Genomic DNA, 13342 nt, shown 5'->3' with positions numbered 1-13342 from the left:
TACAAGATTAACGACAACAACAAAAATCATTAGCCCTCCTATACACAATGAAAAAGAGACAGAAAAAGAAATCAGAAACAAGATCCTTCACAATAGCCACAAATAGCATAAAGTAATAAGGTAATTCTAACCAAGCAAGAAAATTTTTGTATGATAAAACTTGAAGTTTTTGAGGGAAGAAACGGAAGAAGATATTAGAAGATGGAAAGATCTCCATGCTCATGAGTCAGATCAATATATGGCAATCCTAACAAAAGCATTCTACAGATTCGATGCAATCTCCTTCAAAATTCCAACCCAATTCTTCACAGACCTTGAAAGGACAATACTCAATTTTGTATGGAAAAACACAAAACCCAGGATAGCTAAATCAACTCTGAAGAATAAAAGAACTTCTAGAGGTATCACCTTCCCTATTTTCAACCTGTACTACAGAGCTATAATAGTAAATACTACTTGGCATTTGCACATTGATCAATGCAATCAAATCAAAGAGCCATACATATAACCATACATCCATGGAAGACTGATTGTTTTTTACAAAGAAGCCAATACAATAATACAATACAATAATACAACAGAAAAACATCACAAAAGATATAGTAATAAATAAAAATGATAAATTAAAAATAGACAAATGAAAGCTTCTTTAACAAATGGTGCTGGTCTAACTGTATATATGCATGTAATAAGAATGCAAATAGATCGATAATTATTACCCTGCATAAAACTCAAGTTCAAGTAGGTTAAAGATATCAATATAAAACCAGATTTGATGAACTTAATAGAAGAGAAAGTAGAGAATAGCCTTGAATGCACTTGTATGGGAGACAACTTACTGAATGGAACATTGAAAGTATAGACACTAAGAACAACAATCAATACTAGGGACCTCATGACACTGAAAAGTTTCTATATGGCAAAAGTTACCATCAATAGAAGAAGATGAGAATGTAGAGAATGGGAAAAATGTCACCAACTCCACATCCAATAGAAGACTAATATTTAAGATATATAGAGAACTCAAGAAACTATATATTAAGAAAACCCAAGTTATTCAATTAAAAAATTGAACATAGAGAAGTCTCAAAAGATATCAAAGGCCAGCTTTGACACCACAGGGTAAAGTGAGTCAGGTAGCAAGGTGTGGCATCAGCAATTGGAGTCAGTGCTGAAAGGCAGCTGACTGGGCTTAGAACTAGGAGGGGCTGATGTAGGTCAGTCCAGAAAAAGACCAACGGGGGCTGCAGTCAATGGTAGCCAGTGATCAAGTGCACACACACAAACACAGACACAAACACAGACACACAGAGAGAGAGAGAGGGGGGGGGCGGCGGAGGGAGAGAGAGAGAGGGAGAGAGAGGAGTACAAAAGCAGGCTCCAGCATTTTTTTCTTAATTACATTTTATACTCATTAAAAGTTTTTCTATTTAGAAAGAAGATTACCTAATAGCCACAAGTTACATATTCTCTAGAAACAATCATCACAAAAACATATTCTTCACAAACAGATTAAAATCATTATAAAAGAAGAACATTACAACAGGATCATTGGTTATGGATTTCCTCTTTGAAACTTGTATCTAAATAAGCAATTCTCATCTATCTTTACTTCCATAAGCTTATTGCAACCACAAAGCACAATTCTTTTTTAATAGATTAACAGAGTTCAAGCAGGCCAGGTCTGTAGTAGAAAATTTCTCCCTGTGCTTAGCTGAGGACAATCTATATTTACTAAGGAACAGGTCGCATGTTTCACATCTTATTTTTGACCTCTTGATCAGCTAGACTGGCTATCTGTTCTCTCTTCTTATACTAAAAAATAGAATTGGTTGTAGTTTATTTAAAACTTTTGCATTTCATGATGCAACCTAACACCAGTTATTACAACCTAGATGACAAAAATCAAAGAACTCTTGTCCAACCTGGACTGAATGCTTTCTTTGATTATTAACTTTGCCCAAGCCTATTTTTCTTGCTACTACAATTATGTGCTTGTAATGCATAAACACTCACTGTATTCCTTTCTTTACTTCAGGCAGCTCTTGCCATCTTATGAGAAAGGGGCACATTTTATTCCTGATTCTAACCTTAAATTCTCTATCAACTATCCTAACTTCCCAAAATTATTTAAATCAAGCTAACTTCCTATAACTACTGAAATCAAGTCAAGAGCTCCATGAAATCATTAATTCATCTAAACAGTATATCTCAATAACTTTCAGTCTTATGTAGATCTGCTGGAAGTTTGGTCAATAGGGTGGGCTATAATTCAGGAAATAATCACATCAATCTACTGGCAGTGAGGATCTCCTTTTGTCACTCACAACAAGCCTAATAAATGAGGCATATGGCAATGATAAACAGGAGAAGGCATGTCAGCCTATCAGTAGCCAGAAGAAGTCCAGGGATGAAGTCTTGAGTGCCATACCTTTCCAGAGTGTACCCATCATAACTGAGCAAGATGATGGACTGTCTCTTGGGAGCTCCTTTGTCTATTCTCTATCTCTTCCTGCATGGTGCCTGCCACGAATGGCTGAGAAGCACTTAAAAATCTTCTATACCCCTAGCCATCAATAAATGCAAATCAAAACTACTTAGAGATCCATCTTACACCTGTCAGAAAGTCTAGGATCAAAAACATAAGTGATAGTTCATGATGCTGAGGACATGAAGCAAGAGGAACACTCCTCCATTGCTAGTACGAGTGCAAACTTGTACAACCACCATGGAAATCAATATGGCTGCTCCTCAGAAAACTGCATGTTGATCTTCTTCAAGACACAGCTATTCTACTCTTGGACATTCATTCAAGGATACTGCATTCTACCATAGGATCAAGACAAATTTCTCAACTGTGCTCACAGTGTTTATATTAATAATAGTAAGAAAATGCAAATATTGTAAACACCCCTAAACCGAGGACTGGATAAAAAAGTGTGACACATTTACTCAATGGAGTGTTATCCAGTTACTAAAAAATAATCAAATAAAGTATATTTTATAAATACATATATATATATATCAGAAAATAATGATATCATGAAATTTATAGGCAAATAGACGGAACTAGAAAAAAATCACCCAGAGTGAGGTGACTCAGACCTAGAAAGACAACATGATATGTACTCATTTATAATTGGACATTAGATTTGAAGTAAATTCTAATCATGCTGCAAATCCACAGATTCCGAGAGGCTAAGTAACAAGGAGGGATCTAAATAGAATGCTTGGCTCTCTCTGGGAAGGAGAAAGACAATAGGTGTTTTGGGTAGAATGAACGCGGTAAAGAGAACAAGAGGGATTGGGAAGAGGAGTGAAGAATGAAGGAGAAGTATAGAAAGAAGCTGAAATTGAATGGCATAATGTCGGGGAGGTGTGTGTGGAAATCTAGTGTAGTAGAAACTCCCAGGATTCTAGTGGGTGACCTTACTGATGACTTTTAGTAATGGAGAATAAAAAGCCTGATCTAGCCATCCTCTGTAAAGAGGCAGGGCTTCTAGCTTTAGGACTGGGACACCAACCCAGCCACAAATACCTCGAATCTATAATCTATCCTTCTGCAAGAAGTGCTGATGCAATCATGGAAAGAATTTGTGTGAGAGGCCAACAAATAACTGGTGTAATTTGAGGGCTTTGCCGCTAGAGGGAGCCCATGGATAGCGCTCACTGAATGGATAGTGCAGAGTAGTAGGAAAGAATAAAAAAATCAATAAAATGACTTCTAATGATATTTTGCTATACTCATAAATTTGTACCTAGCCCAACCAAGGCTTTGTAGTGAAATGATAGAAGCAGATGCACAGATCTACACATAGCCAAGCATTAGGAGGCGAGAGAAACCAACTCGGAGATCTTTGTATGACTCCTCTTGAAGCTTAGGGGAAAACCATGGAAAGAGGGGAGGAAGAACTATAGGAGCCAAAGGGGTCGAAGAAACTAGGAGAATACATCCCGTTGACATCAACCTAGCATGGCTCATAGGAGTTCACAGAGATTAAGGCAGCAATCATGGAGCCTGCACGGGGCCACACTAAGTCCACTGCATATATGTTATGGTTGTTAGTCTGGTGTTTATATGGACTTCTAACAGTTGGAAGTGTGGGTATCATTGAGTCTCTTGTCTGCCCTTGGAACCCGTTTCCTCCTACCGTGTTACTTCACTCAATCTTGACATGGTATGCTTAGTCTTATTGTGTCTTGCTATGACATATTCAATTGATACTTCTGGGAAGCCTGCTCTTTTCTGAAGGGAAATGGAAGAAAAATGAATCTGGAGAAGATAGGAGAGGGGACAGGGTCTGAGAGGAGTAGAAGTAGGAGAAACTGCCATTGGGATGTTTTGAAAACAAACAAAAGAAATAAATAAAATAAAAGTTAATCAAGATATTCATGGAGATAAGATTTTAATTCATTTGAAGCATATTTAATAAGAAGTGACAAAGCAGTTCATATTTCTTGTTTCAATAATTCTGTTCATGTTTAGTTTTTGAAGCTTTTTATATATGCTAGATATTAATTCCCTGTTAAATGTATAAAGTAAGTGGTAACAATTTTACTCCACACTCATTCCTAACTTTTTACCTTAGTTAACACTTTCCTCTGTTATGGCAAAAAACTAACTGCTAAATTTCAGTTTTTAATTTTCTTATTTCTTCAGCTACTACTGTCCTATGTAGATCTTAGAAAGTCCTTACTTATGCATAGATCTTGTAGTGCAATCTCTACTTTTTCTGGAAGCTTAAGAGGTTGTGCTGAGGTCCTTGATCCTTAGGTCCATAAATCTTCTTGGAGATAATTTAGTAATTTGGAGGAAACAATTATGAACTTTAGTCTTATTTCTCCTTTATATGTTCTTACTTCCTGTTGGAGTGGGAACCTTAAACTGTTCATCAAAAGCATTGACAATCACTTTTGAATATGCAGAGGCTTACATAAAAGGAGTTTTTCCTATATTTTAAACTATGAGTTGGAGTTTTGGTTAATGTTGGAAATACTAAGATTCTGAGGAACTTTAAGACAGATGGCATATATTTAAGACTGTAAATTAGACATGAACTTTTTACAGGACAGGATTACAATGCTATGATTTAAGAAAATGCATTAGGGTATCAAGTTGACAAGGAGTAGATTTTTGATGATTAGTCTTGTTAAGTTCATTGTAATGCCTAGGGATGAGAAAATCATATCTCATATAATATTATATTCCTGTGAGTTATTCCAAAACTGATTCAATCATGAAAAGATCAGATACAATGGAACGTTAAATCCCTATATAGGTTCCAAATTGAAGAGAATTTTGCTAAATATTGAACTGAAAAACATGGTATGTACTCGATAGCACCAGCTTTCAAAGGCAGTGAGAAATTTAGTTTGTCCAGGATCTTTGTTAATCCTTTCTGCTCTTTTTCCTGGCTGCCATTACAGTGGTTACTCAAATATACCACTCCTTTACTTACATGGATGGACTGAAAATAATCTCATCCTCTTCTTCTTTCTCTTCCTTGTTCTCTTTCCTCCCCCGCTGTCAGGAGCCATAGTAGGATAAGTTAATATGTAGCAGATGATCTTCCTGAAATGGTCTACTTTGAATTAATCCATGACAGATTTGCTCTCATAGGCAAGGCTTAAGATAATTCATTTTAGGAAAGATTCCTGCTGTTAATATGCATTTCCCATTATTATTAACCATATATAACAATCACTAGGCATTAGCCCACCCTTTTGGAGCAGATCTCTGCAATTTTACAAAGCTCTACTCTCTTGTAGTGATGCTATATAGAAAAATAGATGTCTTCTTAAGTCTTAATGATGATTCTATAAGAATCCCGAAAATTGTATCCATGGTTATTAAGCTCTTTTTTTCCCTTTTTTTTGGAGCTGGGGACCGAACCCATGGCCTTGCGTTAGCTAGGCAAGCGCTCTACCACTGAGCTAAATCTCCAACCCCTATTAAGCTCTTTTATAGTGGATCTGCTATTAGGTCCTTTTCTGGTAGTCGAAACTGAAATGAGAACTCTGTCAGTCTCCCATGTGTCACCAGTTAATTGCTCTTAGATAGTAACCAAACTTTCTCCTATTTGAGCACATTCCAAAAGATTGTAAAACAATGAACAAAAAGTCATAAAAATTGAACTAACAATTTACTATAGATGTTAGGACAGAAGATAAAATATTGACTCAGCTTATCTATACAAAACTTCACTCATAACTTAGTTATAATTTTCAACCTTCAGTGAACCTGTGGAGTTGAGACAGGTGATGAATGTTTAGCCAGATAATTACTCCTAAGGGATATGTATGTAAACATTCTCTGTTGTAAACTTCTATTTAAATTTGTGATTTGATTTTTTGTATGAACTTTGATGAACTTTTTAACACGTGATCATGTATTCTGAAAGATTTATAAGTACTGTGGACAAAGAGATGAGAGAAGAAATTTTCCCTTTGCTCAGTTAGGATCTTTCTGCTTTTCCCCTATGATAGCTTTTATTGGAAATTTTTAGAACTTAGTAATAAATGTTACAATCACTTCTCAAAGTATCCCTTTTCCTTCCTGCAACTTCCGACCAGCAGGCCAAAAGTTAGAGCCTTGCAATTCCTGCTGAGATAGTACGGAGGCCATTTACTTAATCCTTTGCTATATGAGAAAGAGGAGCTGAGGGTCAGAAACTGCAAGGTCTGGCCTCAGTAGATCACAGAATTCAGGTCAGATACAGTAGCAAGGTAACTTAGATTTAGATAAGTAAACTTTTTATTGTTATATAGCAGTCCTAAATATCTTATAAGACAAAGTCTTACTCTCCATAGACTGCTCTTCCCCAACTGCTGCCTCAAGAAGAACTGACAAGAAAAAAAGACCCTGACTAGGCTGTCCTCTGGCACTCCACATCCTGCCCTTCTTCTTTCTTTCTTCTTGTGCATATGCACACACACACACACACACACACACACACACACACACACACACACACACACCAGGGGTTGGGGCAGAAGGGAGATGATGTCCATTAGAAGAAACTTAAAGTCATTGTCAACAATGCAAATTTTAAGACATAATTTTCATAGAAAATCCTTTAAAACATTTAAAAAATAAAACAATGCTGAGGACAAGGCTCAGTCTACAAACTCCTTGTCACTTAAGCATGAGGATCTTAGTTCAAATCCCAAGCATCCATGTAAAAAAACTCCCACTAGTTGCATATTTGTAAGAGACAGGTGGTTTCCAAGACATCATTTGCCAGTCAACTTTGCCAACTGGTGTGCTGGTCTGAGGCTCAGCAAGAGCTATCTGAAAACAAAAAACATGAGTGGAGTATGATTGAATGGAGAATGGTTGAAGAAGAAATGTGATAAAAATATGATAATGTTCTGCCACCTTGCAACAATCCTGAAGAACAAGGAATACCCAGGTTACACCATTTCCTTGCCTGCCTCCTGTAACAAGTCCAGCTAGGCTGAGCTAACTTTTCCAGCTACTTCCCTTCTGGCCTCTACCAAGTCCATTGCACAAGGAAGATTTAGGCCTACAACATTAAGAACATCCAGTCCAAAGCAGTCCACTAGAGTCCTACCCCATGGGGAACATCCAGATCAGGCCAGCTTTCCTGATAAATGCTACATCATAAATATCCAGGGAGAGACAAATGTGTAAAGGCCAGTGTAAGAACATAATTGACAGACCCAAGGTAAAGATATCCCTCTACAGCCAGACATGGATATCTTAACACAACTAAAAGGCAAGAAACTGACCTTTAATATAACCTTATAAAAATGATAGTTGCCTTTAAAAAGAAAACAAATAAATTTCCTCAAAGAAATACAGAAAATACAATCTAATAGACAGAGCCCTTTAAAGAGGAAACTATTGCATCCCTTAAAGAAATACAGAAAAATACAATTAAACAAGTGAAAGAAATGAATAAAACTGTTCAAGACTTGGAAAAGGAAATAGAAGGAAAAAAAGAGGGAAAAAAAAACAGACACAGGCATCATTCATAGAGTACAAGACACAAGAAAATAACAGTAGAAGATAAAATTGAAGAAAATGATAAAATCTATAAAATTCCTGACATAAAACATTCAGGAAAACTAGAAACTGTAAAAAGATTTATCCCAAGAATAATAGATATAAAAGAAGGTGATGAGCCCCATCTCCCAGGACCAAGAATTATTTTCAACAAAATCATAGAAGAAAATTGACCCAACTAAATAAAGAGATGCCTATGAACAAACAAGAAGCTTACAGAGGCACCCAAATCCTGTGGAGAAGAGAGCAGACCACCCAGAAGTGCAGACATCCCAAGGCCGCAGGCCAGACTGCCACCTCTGCACACCTTGGCCCACATCCCTGGTCCAAGGGGAAACTGCACAGTGCCTCTGGACAGAGGGATATAGGAACAGATATAGGAACAGACAGAACCGCAGGTTTGCCCCTGACTTTGTGGCTTGCCATTGGCTCCCCATCCTTTCCCTGGATTGCCTGGCTGGATCTCAGTGGGAGAGTATGTGCTTAGTCCTGCTGGGACTAGATGTCTCTCTGCAGTGAGTAGAACCAAAAGAGTCTTCTCCTTTTCTGAGGAGAAGGAAAGGGGTCAGTGGGGGTAGGGATTTGTAAGGAGAAGATTGGGAGGACAGTAGGGAGGGGGGCTGTGATTGGGATGTAAAGTGAATAAAAATTTATGCAAAGAAAAATGTAATGTGATGGGAGGTTCCGGCCTCCATATACATGCGTTACACACAGAGATGAACCCATGCATATACCTCCCTCTCTCCTCACCTCTCTCTTTTCTTTCTCCAACCCTCACACACACCCAAAAACTGAAATAGGCATGTGTCCATTTTCCTTTTTCTTCTTTTTTGCGTTAGTTGGCCTTGAATGGTAGTTCAATGAGAAGAGTTGGATAAATTTTCTTAGGCCAATAAATGAAAGCCAACTATTATATAGCAGGAAACAGAATACAAGGATCTTAGGCTCCTTTTATTCTGAAAACACAATTTAGTTTGGATTATTTACACTTAAGAGGGAAGTCAGTGATATTGTTTCAGCTACTGTTACTTTGGCTCTTGTTCTATAGCTATCTTGTATCTTAACAAAATGATCAAATCTTTAATACAATCAATTTGTGATTACCTTGTCTGTGCTTTTGCATTAGTTCTCTCTCTGTCTCTCTGTCTCTCTCTGTCTCTCTCTGTCTCTCTCTGTCTCTCTCTGTCTCTCTCTGTCTCTCTCTCTCTCTCTCTCTCTCTCTCTCCCTCTCTCTGTTTTTGCTGTATTCATGTTGACCCTTTATTTCTAATATCCTCTGATCACCATTGTACTCTCATGAACATATGAATTATTTGTTTAAAACTTGTTAATGATAAAAAACTTGTTAATGACTTCTGTATTAACAAAGTACTATACAAATGTCTTTCTTTTTACTATTTTAAAATAAAATGTAAGTTAACATTCCAAGTAATGGATTTCTACACATATATTGTCATACATTTTTCTTATTCATTTCTCTCTCGTTCTTCATCTACTCTCTCCATTTCTCTAAACCCACAAACTGTCTCTTTCCTCTACTTTCATTCCATATAGTCCATTATTTTCTTTTCTCTGTCTCATATCCTTTTTTAAATCCCTATAGATTCTGTCTCTCCTCTTCCATTGTCTTGAGCCCCCCTCCCTTTGTGTGTATTTAGATCTAGCAGAAATTATAGCTCGGTGGTAGAGTGCTTAGCATGTGTGAGCCTCCCATCATTGAAAAGTAAACAAAATAAAACAACAGTCTCAAAATGATAAAACACACAATAGTTTTCTCAATTTGGTTATTTTACTTAATATAAAAAATATGGTTCCTTTATTTTTTCTGAAAATCTTGTTTCATTCCTTGTAGCTGAATAAAATCTGTTGATGCGTATGTACCCGTTTTCTTTATCCATTCACTTGTTGGTAGAAAAACAGTTCAACTTATGTGGAAATACCTGCAGATATTCTTAGGGGTGTCTTTTGTAGGTGACATTAAATCATGTCAAGTTGATAATACAGACTATTTACCCCAGGCTCTTACAAATTCCCCCTCTATTCTGGAACATGTGTGTTCAGTAAGATGATTGTTTACATTGTTTTGCAAAACCTATTTGATTTTATTTGGTATCTGTTCGTCAACTTCCCAGGCTATCTCCTGTGCTATTTGAATTCTCTGTTTAAAATCCTTACCCATGTCCAAAGCAACAACATCTACATTCCTGCATACCCTAGGGCTTTATCGTCATATTTGTATTCATTTTATTTATTTTATGCTTGTCAATCACAACTTCATTTTTTTTCCATTTAAGGGCAGTGATGCTTTTTTACTAAAAATATAACATCTTTCCTGGGATTCCTAATCAGTCATGAGCTCATTGTAAGTCAATTTCCTAAGAGAGTTTCTCATATTGACATCAGCATTTCATAACTTTCTTTCAAATTAAGGAAAAAGTCAATTAAAATAGTGTTGTCTGATTTTTTGAGTGGTCTATCTCTTAGATATCTGCTGTAGAGTAGGTGCACAATGTTAACTGAACAAATGTTCACTAGAGTTTCATGGAATTTGCATAGCAAAATTCCTTTACCAAGCATTTGGCATTTTTCAAAAGTAACTTCTTGATTAGTTTCCCCTTCTCATGGAATGTTTTTATTGAGGAATAGGCTGATCCAAGGCTTTCTCTGATACCCTGATGGATAGAGAAGAACTATAGTTCACTCTGTAAACCAGGAACAAGCTTGATAGAGTCAGTAACTGTCTGGGTCCAGGACCTTGGTAACTTTTCCCAGAGGTACTGATATATGAAGGAGGAAATAAATTCCTTCTTTAATTCCATGAGTGTACTTAGCAGAACAATTAACGACCGGGGTCATGACACTGGAAGTGTTGCAGCCTCAGAAGTGTTGCAACTCTTGCCATCAAAGGGACTATCAGTCCTAAGGCCACTGTGTATTCAGTCTATGGCATACTTGAAATATCCTGTGTTTCCTTTGTGCAACACTCATCTTATCTCATCTCTTTTTATATTTGACATAGAAATTTCTTGTTTCTTTGAAGACTCAGAGTGTCATGTGATATTCTTCTTCTGGAAGGATATTTTTACTGAAGGAGATGTGTAGGAGGATGTTTTGCTGGGGCACACGGTATTTTTGTGGAAGCTGCCTGGAAAAAGGACATGTGATACTAGAGAGGACATGAGAGAATATGTAGTATTTTGAAATGGTATAAATAAAACAGACAGTGGATGACACTGTGTGGCATTTGTTTGCCTTGTCATTCTTTGCTGGTCATAATTTGTTGTGACTTCGTAGAAAGAAGAACTTGTGGTGGTGTTCCAGTAGCTTCTTGCCACTTCTGCTGACTCAGGCTGATTGGTAGAGCCTCATTGTTTCTTCTGGATTTTATACTGGAATCTAAGCTAGCCACTTTCTAATTCACTGTAGGAAACTTTGCACGTGTTTTTCTATACACAGAACTGCTATTGCTGATTCTAGAATGGTGTTTGTGAGTGGATAAAGTTATCACTGCTGATTCATGTGAACTGACCTTCTGGTGTCCTGACAACACAGATCGGATTAATCCCAAAGAACTATTTGTAAACAGGTACACGTCCTCCTTTGCCCTTCTAACCTTTCCTTTCCACTTCTGGTGGGTGGTGGGCTAGAAGGGAAGTTAAAACATTTAAGTTCACTTATTAAAGTAGGTTTTGAAAAATATAAGCTTTTATGTGATAGCATTCTGCTGACCCTGTCTGATTTGTTCCCTAAAAGCTGCATATATGATACTATACTTTTTAATAAGCATAAGACATGTTATACAAGACTTCATGATCTCAAACGTCTTGTACTTTTATCATTTGATCATAATGGATCATTTGGTTATAGCTTTCTCAGGAACTCACCATTGAATAGTGTCATGCTGCTCCAGATCGTGGATTATTTATTTCAGTCTTCCTGTTTGTTCATCATAAGATACATGTTTCTGATATGTTTTGTGTGATATTGATCCAAGTCCCCCTCACATGGGAAGCATAAACTACCCCACTGAATTATATTGAAATCTAAATTAGCCATATTCTAATTCACTGCAGGAAGGTTTGCACATGTTTTCTATCTACAGAAGACTCACTATTTTATCAACAACAAACGACTCTGGTTCTTCTTAACCAGCTGGATCAAAATTAGATAGTTTTGTTGTTGTTGTTGTTGTTGTTGTTGTGTGGCTTTTTTAAGCTAAGAAATATTTGTTCTGTTAAAATGTATTAATAATTTTATTTGTTTACATTTTAAATATTATTCCCATTTTTCTGGTCTCCCCTCCAGAAAACCCCCACCCTCTTCCCCTCCCATTTGCCTCTATGAGGGTAGTCCCACTTCCCACATACTCCTGATACAACACTTAGCATTCCGCTCCTCTGGGACATCAAACCACCCCATTGTGTTATCCATTATATCTGCAGCCATCAAACCCTGGCACTATTGCCAATGACAAGATGTGCTTGCTAACAGGAGCCTAGGATGGCTATCCTCTGAAAGCCTCTGCCTGCACCTGACTAGAACAGATGCAGATACTCACAGCCAATCTTTGGACTGAGCCCAGGGACCCCAGTGGAAAAGTTAGCAGAAAGGCTGAAGAAATATTTCTTAATCCCCAATACTTGAGTAAGTACTCTTCCTCTTTCTGTTCTCAGTTTTAGTAAATATTCTGAACTCTTGTTTTGTCTGCTATGACAAAAACAAGTCCATGTGGTTTTCATGTACAGAATATACTTATCTTGTTCATTGCTATCATAAATGTTATCTGATAGAATACTGAGTTGGATTTCAATGATCATTTGATTGAGATCTGAATCAACCTTTCCTCTACTCAAATTATCTATGATAAATGCTATGATGGTTAATTTTAACAAGCAATTTGGCATAACTTAGAATTATCTGGAAAGTGAGACTTAGCTGAAGAGTTACCTAGATCAGGTTGACTTGTATGAGTATCTGCGAACTGTTGTGATTTCATTAGTTGATTTGAAGATGAGCCCATTGTGGATAGCATCATTCCCTGAATTTGTTTCCTGAATTGCATAGGAACAGAGAGAGTAGTGCACTTGGGCAATGCTCGTTTGACTCTTAATACATCTAACTACTTCAAGTTTCTGCCTTGATTTCACTGCAATGGTAGACTGTAAACTGAAATCTAATGCAAAAGAAACCATTCCTCCACTGAAATTGATTTTGTCAGGATATTTTATCACAGCAGTAGAAAGGAAACTAAGACAGATGCTTTAAAGTTTTACTGAATTATTACAAAAATGGGTCCATGTATGTGTAGTGCTC

The sequence above is a fragment of the Rattus norvegicus genome, chromosome 2, assembly GCF_036323735.1.
Source record: "Rattus norvegicus strain BN/NHsdMcwi chromosome 2, GRCr8, whole genome shotgun sequence".
In the NCBI taxonomy this organism is placed as follows: Eukaryota; Metazoa; Chordata; class Mammalia; order Rodentia; family Muridae; genus Rattus; species Rattus norvegicus.
Note: the sequence above shows the minus strand (reverse complement) of the source record.